Source organism: Acinonyx jubatus, chromosome A3 (genome assembly GCF_027475565.1).
Source record: "Acinonyx jubatus isolate Ajub_Pintada_27869175 chromosome A3, VMU_Ajub_asm_v1.0, whole genome shotgun sequence".
Classification (NCBI taxonomy): domain Eukaryota; kingdom Metazoa; phylum Chordata; class Mammalia; order Carnivora; family Felidae; genus Acinonyx; species Acinonyx jubatus.
Genome location: NC_069388.1, coordinates 107,276,978 through 107,282,977, shown reverse-complemented (window position 1 = coordinate 107,282,977; position 6,000 = coordinate 107,276,978). Strand labels below are relative to the sequence as shown.

Sequence of the window (6,000 nt, the reverse complement as noted above, 5' to 3'; positions counted from 1 at the left end):
TCCAGAGGCCTGGGTAGCAAGATTCTAAATGTGAGGGAAAGGATTCAAGAAAGAAAAGCCAGGCTCAATGGCATAAATAAGTAAATGCCTTTAAACTCCCCTAAACTCCCCCAGTAATATCCTCCCCCTTGATACTGATCACACTCCTTTTCTCCAACCATAGAGCTGTGGAGGTGGGGTGGAAAACCCAGAGAGTGACCTGATAAAAGCACTTTGTGAATGCAAATAAGAGGTCATTACCAAGAGGTTTCATTACCAAGATGTCTGTGTTTTTCATTAACAAATATTCAGTGCATCTCGATGCCAGGCACTGTTCTAGGTGCTCATCCCACTGGAGCTTACATTCCGGCCCTGGTACAGAGGGTAAGAATAAAGTGTGGCACCTCAAAGCCTGGCAATAATTAACTATATTACCTATCTTCTGGATTCCAGCTGTCCCTTATGTGAATCATTCTTTTTGTGTTGTCTGAGGTTAGCATCCTCTGTACATCTAGTCCCCTTTGAAGTCCTCTGGAAACAAGGCCCTGCTTCACACACTGCTGGGCTGTCAATAGCTCCCAGACCAACACCTACTCACATGCAAGTTGGTTCAATGTTTGTGGAAGGAAGGAAGGAAGGAAGGAAGGAAGGAAGGAAGGAAGGAAGGAAAAGGGGGAGGGAGGAGGGAAACTTCTTATGGCTTGCTTCGGGAGACTTCTTACTTACTCAAGGAAGAATTAACTTTTAATGATACCTTTTGAAGTCTCCACATCACAACTGCCATCTGTTCATACTGTGGACCAACCCAACTGAAATGAACTTACGTTTTAATGTGACATTTTGCAGAGCAAAGAATAAATCAGCAAGGGGCTCTCAGAAATAGACCATACCATTATATCACCAAGAGTGATCATTTCAGCAGTCTCTGACACTGCATGCCCTTAATATATGAGGCAGTCATTGGAGGGGCTTTCCCAAATGCTATTGTCATAAACAATCAGATTAATATAGGGGATTTTTCTTGCATTTGTTTGGAAACACTTCATCCTGATGTAGAACATTCAAGCCTCACCGCTTACAAATAAACTCCAGCCTTTCCTCTCAGTTGTCCCTTAGCCTTCCATCTCACCCCATCTGAAGCAACAAGCATGCTTAATTTTGCTTTGTTGCCCTCCTAATATAGAAAGCAGTTCAGGTCAAGAAACTGAGAGAATGTGAGTGCTGACTCTATATGTTTTTGGTTATTTGTGGTTTCCTGTGTACTTTCTCTAGTGTAGACTTTCCCCCCTTCATTTCCTTACCCCTCAGACCCTTAGGATTGTACGAGTTTATTTTTCTAACCTTAAGGGAATGGATTCTTAACTTATTCACAGCCATGAGAGGCCTACCAGATTTCAACAACCACAGAATTCCATCAGGAGTCAAGATTTCCCAATCACAAGGCCGAGGGGCCTTCCTGGGGCCATTGGGCTCAACACTGCCTCCTCACAGGGCCCATGGGCCACCCAAGATGGCTAGCTGGCTGCGTCATCCTTTTTCTCTCCCAGCCAACCATCTTGGAAAGAAAGAAAAACGAAAGGTCTCTTTGAACGTACCCATTTCTTTCCCAAATAATTGTGTTTCATGAATCCCTTATTAGGCCAAATCCAATGCACTGAAATATGGGCGGAGCATGGCATTCTACACAAAAGGGGTTTGAAAACAGCCAGTAGCTAGTGTGAGGAAAGCACATGTGAAAAGACCTGGTGAGGAGTTTCCCATCGGTGGCCAGAGGTCCACCACTGCCTCGCTGTTTGCAGATTTGGGCTGAGCTATGCCTCACATTGTTCATGTAAAGAAAAAGCGGCTGTTCTCCCTGAGTGCCCCTTCCCTGCTCCAAATGGCTGCGATCAACAGCCCCAAGACCCTAATTGCCACAGCCTATTAGAAATAATGAGACTTACATGGCAGAAGCCAAGGGTAAAAGCGACATCTCACAACACGAAAGGTTAATATCAACATATACTGCCAGTGAGTGCAAAGGGCACGTCAATTGGTGGCTCATTACCGCGGGTTGACCCATGGGGAAAGTGTCATTCCGAGGAGAGGCTCTCTCAGGATGTGGCAGCAAAAGTTACAAAAGATAAGGACTTGCCTGTGGAACACGCTGAACTAATGAGAGCTGGAAATTGTTTGAAACATCCCGATGACCTCACAGATGGGGGATGCTGATTAAGGTGGCTACATGAGGCTCCTTTCTTGTCTGACAGCCCATTGAGAAGCTTTGGTGAGATGTGACTAACCGGCCGTGAAGGTGTCTCCATCTTCCCTGACATGGTCCATGCTTTGGGCAAAACAAACATGAAAAATAAGTCTAAACCGACATGCATGTTTGAGTTTCGTTTTCAGGGACATATTTTGGGAAAAGAGCCCTGGTCGGGCTGTTAGCTATGATTCCTTTATGGCAAAGGGGGTTGGTGACTACTTGCGTGACTAATCGCATGACTGCGCTGGGGGTGAGCCAACGGCAAATTTAGGTCTTGAACACTTGACAAAACAACTCTACTGTTCTGGGGGTGAAATTCTATGGAGCTTCATGTGTAATTAAAAGAAAGTTTCACAAGAGTCTATACCTCGGTCATTCAATGCTGATATGTGGCACAAAGAACGGACTTTGCCACATCAAAATACATCCGTGAAACAATAGGGAAATGAAACCAGATTTTTGTTTGCTTTGCCAGACGTTTTCTGAGACAGAGACGTTCGAAGAAGAAACCCTGGAGCTCTCTTGACCTTCATTTAGAGCCTGAGACTCTGAAAAGAGATCACCATTACTGATGTTCTGCCCCTCTCTCATTCTACGGATAAGGATGAGAGTGGATCTCATACTGCTTTTCTTAATGCCTTCTCTAGAAAAGCTGTAAGTAATGCCTGCCCATTTACCACGTCACTTAAAATTGCAAGAATCATTCATGTCTTGCAAAAAAATAGTCAGATCTCAGAAAAAGAGCTTATCACTATATTCAATAAGGTCATACAAGGGTTTTTATAATGCGATTTAGGAAACTTTTATTGAAGCATTTCTAACTGGTTGTACTAGTCACAGATTGCTTTATAACAAATTATAACAAAACATAGTGACTTAAACAACAATTAATTTTTTTAAGTTTATTTATTTTTTGTGGGGGGAGGGGCAGAGAGAGAGGGAGAGAGAGAATCCCAAGCAGGCTCCATGCTGTCGGCACAGAGCTTGATGAGGGGTTCAATCTCATTAACCATGGAATCATGACCTGAGCTGAAATCAAGAGCTGGATGCTTAACCAACTGAGCCACCCAGGTGCCCCAACAATGAACTTTTATTATCCAACATAGTTTCTGTGGACAATCGCATAGGGTTGCATTAAGATGTTGACCAGAGCTGTGATACTGTGTGAAGGCTTGTCTGGGGCTGGAAGATTTGCTTCCAAGGTAGCTCACTCACATGTCTGGCAAATTAGTGCTGATTGTATTCAGGAGGCCTCAGTTCCTGCCATTAATCCTCTCTATACAGCTACTTGAGTATCCTTACAACATGGCCACTAGCTTCTCCCAAAGTGATAATTCAAGAGAAAGATGGAAGCCACAACTTCTTTACTGATCTAGCCTCAGAAATCATGCACCATCATATCCATAATATCTTAGTGATTACACGACTCAGCCAATATTTGATGCAGGAAGGGACTACCATGGGTGTGAATATGAGGAGGCAAGAATCTTTGGGAGCCATCTTGGAGACTGAATACCACACCACTTTTTAAAATACTAAAAACATATGGTTAAAAAAAATGTAAGGAATGCGACTGTTGATCCAGTCAACCAGAATTCTTCAAAGGAGACAAAACCAAAAAACAAAAAGTCCATGGTAAAATTTCTGAGAAAATATACTCCATTCAACTAAAAAGATTTTTCTACTCATGTATATCTATACTTTGTGCCTTTAAGGCCAAAGTGAAGAGATGAATTAAGAAATTATACAAGGGGGCACCTGGGTGGCTCAGTTGGGCATCCAACTCTTGATTTTGGCTCAGGTCACTATCTCACGGTTCATGAAACTGAGCCCCGCCTTGGGCTCTGCACTGACAGTGTGTAGCCTGCTTGGGATTCTCTCTCTCCCTCTCTCTCTCTCTTCCATTACTCTGTCTCTCTCTCAAAATAAATAAACATTTTTCTAAAAAAGAGATTATATAAGAGAAGTTAATCTTTATAGATTTCTTTTTTAAAAACTTTTTTGGAACAATTCTTTTGGCCTCAAGAGCAGGATTTTTTACCTAAAGCATCTAGAAAATTTCACAGTCTCCCTTTTGAAGTACATATCCATGGAGTGGTTTACAATCATTTACCAATGTGCCAAGCACAGAGAATTCAAGAGGAACAAGATGGAGAAAATCAAAATTGGCTAATCCATTTTAGGGAGAGACACCCTCTTTGGGGGAATGGACTTGATAAACCTACTGAGGAGTCCCTGTGAGTATGGATGTGACCAAGGTTTATACATGTTCTATATATATTAGAACTAAACTGATTTATAAAATTTATCAATATTTCATCTCATAAAAGAAATTCTAATTTACTTGAACCACTTTAATGAATTAACTCTTCTTGTTTCTCTATAGAATATTATAGACTTGTTCACCTACTTCAGTATGATCACAAAATTAGATATTCCACGCTTTAATTTATATCAAATTCCTATTTTCTGAAAAAGAATTACAACTTTCTTAAACCTCTTTTCTTTCTGACTCCCACCCTAACTTCTCTGACCTAAATAAATGGAGAGATGTAGCATGTTCAGAGATTAGAAAACTCTGTATTATTAAAATGGTAACATTGCCCAAATTCCCTCCAAGATTCAACACAATCCCCATCAAAATTCCTATAGGCATTTTTGTAGAACTTGATAAGTTAATTATAAGACTTATATGGAACTTCAAAGAATCTAGAATAGCCAGAACAATTTAAACAATGTACCAAGTTTAAGAACCTAGTCTACTTGATTTTAATACTTACGATAAAACTGTGGTGATTCACACTGTTGGGTATTATTTAGGGATAGATATATAGATTAATGGAAAAGAATAGAGTCAGAAATAGACAAAGTGATTTTTGAAAAATATGCAAAGGCAATTCACTGGGGAGATGGAAGTCTTTCCAATAAATGTTCAGTGAACTAAGTATCCATATTTTAAAAATGTCAATCCATACTAACTATAATACGCAAAAATCAACTCAAAATGAAACCTGTAGCCTAATGTGAAACCTGAAACTATGAAACTTCCAGAAAACACAAGAAAAATATCTTAGCCCTCGGGCCAGCAAAGATTTCTTAAATATGACACCAAAAGCATTACCTGTAAAAGATGAAATGTTGACAATTAAACTTTATCAAAATCTAAAACTTTTGCTCTTTGATCAGACACCAGTAAGAAAATAAAAAACAAATAAAATACTGGTAGAAAACATTCACAACACATTCACATCTGCTAAAGAACTTCCATCCAAAAAATATAGAGAACTCTTAGACTTCAAAATGATATGAACAGACTCTTCACCAAAGAAGAGATATAAATGGTCAATAAATACATGAAGAGATGTCCAACATCATTAAAACTCATTGTGGCAAATGTATAATAATGCAAATTACAACCATAATAAGGCACCACTCCACACACATTGGCTAAGATTAAAAACACTGAGCACATTAAGTCTTTGCAATTATGTGGAGAAACTCTTACACACTGGTGACAGGAATATAAAATGGCACAATCACTGCCAAAACAATTTGGCAGTTTCTTAAAAGTTAAATATACACCTACCATGCAATGCCCAATCATTTCACTCCTAGGTATTTAACCAATGAAGCAAAAAATGTATGTTCACACAAATACTGTACATGAATTTTCGGTTTTTGTTGTTAATTTTTTAATGTTTGTTTATTTTTGTAGGAGAAAGAGACAGAGTGTGAGCAGGGGAGGGGCAGAGAGTGAGGGAGACACAGAATCTGAA

The 6,000-nt window shown here is 39.8% G+C and overlaps 1 long non-coding RNA gene across 1 annotated transcript in view; it reads right to left on the bottom strand.

Annotated features, from left to right (window-relative positions):
* The window catches only part of LOC128311275 (uncharacterized), a 45,317-nt gene that overhangs the window by 1,164 nt on the left and 38,153 nt on the right, over positions 1-6,000 (bottom strand). Inside the window, exon 3 of the long non-coding RNA XR_008289580.1 lies at positions 1-2,302. This exon is cut by the window's left edge and continues 1,164 nt beyond it. This is a non-coding gene — a long non-coding RNA (uncharacterized LOC128311275). The remainder of the gene's footprint in view (positions 2,303-6,000) is intronic.